The sequence below is a fragment of the Camelus bactrianus genome, chromosome 25 (assembly GCF_048773025.1).
Source record: "Camelus bactrianus isolate YW-2024 breed Bactrian camel chromosome 25, ASM4877302v1, whole genome shotgun sequence".
Taxonomy (NCBI): Eukaryota; Metazoa; Chordata; class Mammalia; order Artiodactyla; family Camelidae; genus Camelus; species Camelus bactrianus.
The window spans coordinates 40,344,914-40,352,276 of record NC_133563.1 but is presented as its reverse complement, the minus strand read 5'-3'; positions in this window follow the sequence as shown (position 1 = coordinate 40,352,276).

Sequence of the window (7,363 nt, the reverse complement as noted above, 5' to 3'; positions counted from 1 at the left end):
GGAAAATTGTCCTCACAGAAATACCTTGGAAATGCGTACACCAAAAAGTCTAAAGTTTGCACTTATCCAAGCCCAATTTGTCTATATTAGATACATGATATTACCTGAACTATAGTGTAAAAGAAGTATAGTAAAAGAAACAGGAAGTACCATTTTCAGTTCCAAAGAGATTGAAGGCCCAAAAAATAAGCTTTCAAACAACTAGACGGCAAAACGTTACCAGAGCAAGCTCTGAAAATGGAGGTGAGGAAAACAATGATGAACCACAGTGCCTCAGAATCACAAAAGGCAGAATACCAGAAAAGGGGAAGAGAAACTCTAAAGAAGAAACCAATAGTATAAGAAAACACAATGGATGAGATAAAAACTGGGCTAAAGTCAATCCTAAGCAGACTAATTAATGCAGAAGGAATCGTGAATGGCTTAGAGGACGGGGGAACAGAAATCCCTCCATCAGAAGAAGACACAGAAAAGCGAGTGCAAACCAACGCTAACATCACTGTTGAATCCTGGGTTAAGACCAAGCAGGTAAGAATAGGACTCATAGGATTCCCAAATGGAAAGCAATTGATAAACTAGTACATTCTGAAAAGGAATTTGTAGAAAAATCAGAATGAAACTTGCTGAAATCCAAGAAAGTATCATCTATACGAATTCAGGAAGTACACAGCGTCCAAAAGAGGTGGAATACCAATAGACCAACAAGAAGCAGTAGAATTCAAATAAACAAATTTCATGATCATCCCAGTGATGTAAAATTCACCTCGAGGAAAGAAACTTAGTCACAAAAGTACCTCCAGAGGGGGTTCAGCTGATATCTCGGCAGAAAATTTGCAACAAGGGGAGGAGTGCCAGGACATAGACCATATCCTGAATGAGAAAAAGCTGCAATCTAGGGTAGCCTATGCCAAATGACCGCCATTTATAACAACGGCAGAGCTAGGGAAATTCACTGACCGGCAAACCTTAAAAGATTTCAGCAGTTTGAGACTGATCCTAAAACAAAAATTGAGAATCCTACCCTGAGTAGAAAAGTAGCAAGATGAAATGGAAATAACAAAACCATTATTGCAAATGCAAGAAGAGCCTGAGTTGCAAAGAAGTAAGAAGAAGAAGGCAAGGAGGACATCAAAATCCTAAAGATGGGAGAGGGTAGCAGGAAATCATAGGTGATTTTAAGCACTATCTTAAGTGAATCAGCTTACATGACTGTCTGTCTGAAGCAAAAGGAGGGATGCATGGCCTAATCTGTTTGCAAAATAAACAATCAGACAAACAGACATACACCAAAAGGTTACAGTTGTCTGACATATACCAAACAACCATGATTATTCAAGACAAAATACTCAAAGTGATGTCAAGTTTCATTCAGCACGCATCGACCTATTATCGCTGTTAGCATGTACTCAACACACTTGTATTCAGAAAACAGACGCGTGCATTAATATTCATAGATACTGATCCAGAAGTGCACATCGTGAGCCAACCCAAATGACGGTTTTGAATAAGAGTGGGTCATAGAACGGGATATAGTCTTAGAAGTCTTCAAACAGGATGAACGAATGCCTTATTCTACCCTACGTAGGGAAGAAATGGCATAAGCCTATAACAAAGACAAGTAGCTCTGCAAAACTGAACTAAGTGTAAAAGAGACAGACTGGAAAGTGCACGTTGGGATTGGTTTCATTTCTAGGAATTTCAGCCCCCATGAAACAAATGGATCCATGTTCTGAGAGTGTGGGTGTTTCAGCAGAAAGCAACAGAAGGATATGTAATCTGGGTGAATGGATATTACACAAACATGAGTTTCCTTGAGTGGGTGTCTGTGTAATGTGAACTTTTAGAAAGTTTAAATAGGTGTGAATCCATAAACTGAACATGGACACACTTCCCTCAGTTTGTACTGTGTATATAGATTTGAAAAAAAAGGAAACAGGGAAGAGAAAAGGAAAATTGGACCCTTGTGGATAGAATCACATTTCCCTTAGGAAACTCTCGTCTAATGCAGCATCACCTCCAACACTGACTTGATGCATCAACCACTGTGGATGGCAGTTACCGGTTGGATTCCAGGTGGAATGTTGGTGTGTATCACGAGGCTTGTTGCGGCTGGTGGATCCAAGGTAACTGGACAGAATTCTGTGGGTGGATCAGTTTGATGGTGGGTCTGCTGCCCTATGTGGAGATTGGCTTAGGTCTTTTGTTCGGGAAGCTGAGTAAGTTCGAGATACTGCTGCTGCCCAAAGACCTGAGTTCACGGGTCAGTTTCCAGAATCTGAAAGGGCAGACAGTGGAAGATCTGCCTGTCATCAGCTTACTGGTTAGGCTCCGATGTATCTTCAGACTTGCCCATTCTTGTTGACGTCGACTTTATGGGAGACACGAAGAGAAGCTGGCAGAAACACTGGCTGCATGGATTGAGGAGATGTGCGGACACATTGATGAAAGTTGTTCTGCCACAGTGGAGAATATCGGCATGGAGACATCTCTAGAGAATACCAGGCTCGAAAGGCTTTCATGAGACCTACTGAACCTCGCTGATACTGGCAGAAACATACGGAGAGTTAACGTGACCTTGAGAAAGTTACTCGATTCTCTGCTCCAAGAACGGGTCCAAGATTCCTGACGTCTAAAAGAGAAGAGATGGCAGAGATGATAAAGCACTCATATTCTTGGAAGAGGTCGTGAGAATCCACACACCCAAATAGGCATTTATGAATCATTCAGACCGAAATGCACCAAGCACAGGTAAGCCTATTCCCACGTTTGTGCCTAGCTATCAATCACATGCTCTTCCCTCCACTCCACTCAGGCATCCATTTCAAAGGATCAGAACCTGAGCTGCAATGAATCCAGGAGGAGGAGAGCAAGCCCCTACTAGATTCAGAGTTCCTCCTCATTCACACGCGGTGAACAACTGTGAACTCCTTAATATTCAAATACTCTCGATTGAAATAGATAGGAATTGAATACTTAGCTCACACAAAGAAATGATGACCTTCCCCTAGATTAAGGAAATGCTGGGGTTATGTATTCTTTGGGCTGAAAGGAGTGTGGGAAGTGAGGGGAATCTTTGAATGAACTTGAATCTCAGTTTTTCAAGACACTACAGGATAATATTAGAAGTCCGATAGTGAACTGTACTGTAAAAGTCGAAAACACATTATAGACACAGGTTATGTGGACAGTCATTCACTTCTGTCAAGCCCCGGGTGCACTATATCTTGGAGGTGCAGACTTGGTTGTGTTAAATTGTTTTACCCAACATGATCGGATGATTAAGCCTTCTCAGCACTGATAGAAAAGCACCTGGTTTTCTATAGCCTAGGATATCTGCAGCAGGTTTCTCATAGTTAAATGCCTCTAATTGCTTTTTGAATCAAGCCTAAATGTGTATATTCTGTTTAGATTTTCTTGTATATTCCTAGAGAGGAATGTTATACCTTTAAATGACAACATTGCCTAGTATGTGTCATTGGGAGTAAAGGGCACCTGGTGCACAAGGGAAACAATGTTGTGGGTTATTTCATGGTTCCAATAGGTATTTCATTGTTCCTTTTGTTGTTGGAGGCTTCAAGAGAAAAGAGTTGGCATGTCCCCTTCAAACATTTGGACTGCTATTTTACATTGAGACTGTCTGTTTTTTCCTTAGAGCTGACAAAATCTTACAAAAATTGTCAAGTCTGGTTTCTAGGTTCATTTGGTTATTTTCGAAAACTAACTTCACTTTCATATAAATCCCAAAATACGTAAATCGATTCTATTAACCTTCTTAAAGACTGCAACTGTCTTATCAATATAATGTCACAGCTGGAGTCTTAGGACAAATCATCCGTCCATGGCGGTAAAGAAAAAGGAGCGAAACTAATATCCAATTTCTGTGAATTATTTGTGAAATGTGTTGATTTGTCGATGCCCAGTAGGAAGAGAACAAGTGCAAACTGCTCTCACTAGACACCATACACCAAATATTGTAAACACACACTCACCCAGCCCTTGGCACAGGACACTTGAGTAAGAGTGGTCTGTTACATCCAAAGACATGATGAGGCCTCAGAAAAACCGTAAGCAGGAAAAGGCAAAGTAGAGAATGGAAACCAGTGCAGGATCTGACCTCTGGTAAAGGAGCATCAAAGGTGAAACTGTTTTCCGTGGAAGCACACTCTCAAGCGGGCAGCAGGCATGGGATTGAAGGTGATGTGCTGAGTGTTAGAAGAGTGCACAGCAGAAGCTTGGCTGACAGAACTCAAAGAAATCAGTTCAAAATATCCCCACAATTGAATCTGAGACCAAGATCCGAGCTGCCAAATTTGAGCTAGCAGAGGCAGCGGAAAAAGAGGGATAGGGCTAAGGATGATTGCTCTCGCAGAACTCAGGGATCTCGAATGCATTGTGGGTTTTGGTGGGTTCTTTCAAGAGAGCAAAGGAAACTGTGAATTCAGTGAGACAGGAACAGCACTGGCACGTGAGTTTGAGTTTATCGATATGTCCTATGGCCACATCCACTGCATCTGCAGGACCAGGGTCCAATTTGACATTTTGCCAATAGAGCACACGTGGGGCTCAATCAGAGGTATCATGCATCTGGACTGAGGGTTCCAGGGGGCGTTGGGTTTGAAATCAGTATTAAAAGATTTAGAATCTGCTACATTCCAAACCTGGATAGGGATTACACTCTGGTTTGAGGCAGAGGATGCGGAACAGCTCTGTGGTTACCTTCGTGAACCCATTACTCAAGAATGAGCGAAATAGGAAGAGTGGTCAAAGTCCACAGTATGAGAAGATGAAGCATTTCTTACAGCATTATCACCCAAATGCAGATGCTACATTTTGGACGGCACTGACAGGGTACTGCACCGAGGACACATAGGATGGCCTGCGGGATCATCCCAGCAGGCCCTGAAGTATGACATCCATACATATGCTTCCACTGTTGTTTTTGTAGACACAGAAGCTCTGGGAAGAACTGGTAACATTGGGACATTCCCATGGCAGTAGAAAGTACAAGCTCACTCTCTGTTGGCTGTTTTGGAGACACTTCAAAATGACATACAGAAGAATGCAGAGCTGAAAACCTATAGAAGCTTCATTTCCACTAGAGGAAGTGCCCTGCGCCCTTTCAGAATTGTGAGATTAATGTAATAAAAAAGAGGATCAACTAACTGAAACAGTATGGTGTGTTCATCACAACAAAGACAACACCAGGATTTAGAGATATACCAGACAACACACACAGGAACAGGGCATGGCGTCAAGGTGTAGGGAAAATTGTCCTCACAGAAATACCTTGGAAATGCGTACACCAAAAAGTCTAAAGTTTGCACTTATCCAAGCCCAATTTGTCTATTTTAGATACATGATATTACCTGAACTATAGGGTAAAAGAAGTATAGTAAAAGAAACAGGAAGTACCATTTTCAGTTCCAAAGAGATTGAAGGCCCAAAAAATAAGCTTTCAAACAACTAGACGGCAAAACTTTACCAGAGCAAGCTCTGAAAATGGAGGTGAGGAAAACAATGATGAACCACAGTGCCTCAGAATCACAAAAGGCAGAATACCAGAAAAGGGGAAGAGAAACTCTAAAGAAGAAACCAATAGTATAAGAAAACACAATGGATGAGATAAAAACTGGGCTAAAGTCAATCCTAAGCAGACTAATTAATGCAGAAGGAATCGTGAATGGCTTAGAGGACGGGGGAACAGAAATCCCTCCATCAGAAGAAGACACAGAAAAGCGAGTGCAAACCAACGCTATCATCACTGTCGAATCCTGGGTTAAGACAAAGCAGGTAAGAATAGGACTCATAGGATTCCCAAATGGAAAGCAATTGATAAAATAGTACATTCTGAAAAGGAATTTGTAGAAAAATCAGAATGAAACTTGCTGAAATCCAAGAAAGTATCATCTATACGAATTCAGGAAGTACACAGCGTCCAAAAGAGGTGGAATACCAATAGACCAACAAGAAGCAGTAGAATTCAAATAAACAAATTTCATGATCATCCCAGTGATGTAAAATTCACCTCGAGGAAAGAAACTTAGTCACAAAAGTACCTCCAGAGGGGGTTCAGCTGATATCTCGGCAGAAAATTTGCAACAAGGGGAGGAGTGCCAGGACATAGACCATATCCTGAATGAGAAAAAGCTGCAATCTACGGTAGCCTATGCCAAATGACCGCCATTTATAACAACGGCAGAGCTAGGGAAATTCACTGACCGGCAAACCTTAAAAGAATTCAGCAGTTTGAGACTGATCCTAAAACAAAAATTGAGAATCCTACCCTGAGTAGAAAAGTAGCAAGATGAAATGGAAATAACAAAACCATTATTGCAAATGCAAGAAGAGCCTGAGTTGCAAAGAAGTAAGAAGAAGAAGGCAAGGAGGACATCAAAATCCTAAAGATGGGAGAGGGTAGCAGGAAATCATAGGTGATTTTAAGCACTATCTTAAGTGAATCAGCTTACATGACTGTCTGTCTGAAGCAAAAGGAGGGATGCATGGCCTAATCTGTTTGCAAAATAAACAATCAGACAAACAGACATACACCAAAAGGTTACAGTTGTCTGACATATACCAAACAACCATGATTATTCAAGACAAAATACTCAAAGTGATGTCAAGTTTCATTCAGCACGCATCGACCTATTATCGCTGTTAGCATGTACTCAACACACTTGTATTCAGAAAACAGACGCGTGCATTAATATTCATAGATACTGATCCAGAAGTGCACATCGTGAGCCAACCCAAATGACGGTTTTGAATAAGAGTGGGTCATAGAACGGGATATAGTCTTAGAAGTCTTCAAACAGGATGAATGAATGCCTTATTCTACCCTACGTAGAGAAGAAATGGCATAAGCCTATAACAAAGACAAGTAGCTCTGCAAAACTGAACTAAGTGTAAAAGAGACAGACTGGAAAGTGCACGTTGGGATTGGTTTCATTTCTAGGAATTTCAGCCCCCATGAAACAAATGGATCCATGTTCTGGGAGTGTGGGTGTTTCAGCAGAAAGCAACAGAAGGATATGTAATCTGGGTGAATGGATATTACACAAACATGAGTTTCCTTGAGTGGGTGTCTGTGTAATGTGAACTGTTAGAAAGTTTAAATAGGTGTGAATCCATAAACTGAACATGGACACACTTCCCTCAGTTTGTACTGTGTATATAGATTTGAAAAAAAAGGAAACAGGGAAGAGAAAAGGAAAATTGGACCCTTGTGGATAGAATCACATTTCCCTTAGGAAACTCTCGTCTAATGCAGCATCACCTCCAACACTGACTTGATGCATCAACCACTGTGGATGGCAGTTACCGGTTGGATTCCAGGTGGAATGTTGGTGTGTATCACGAGGCT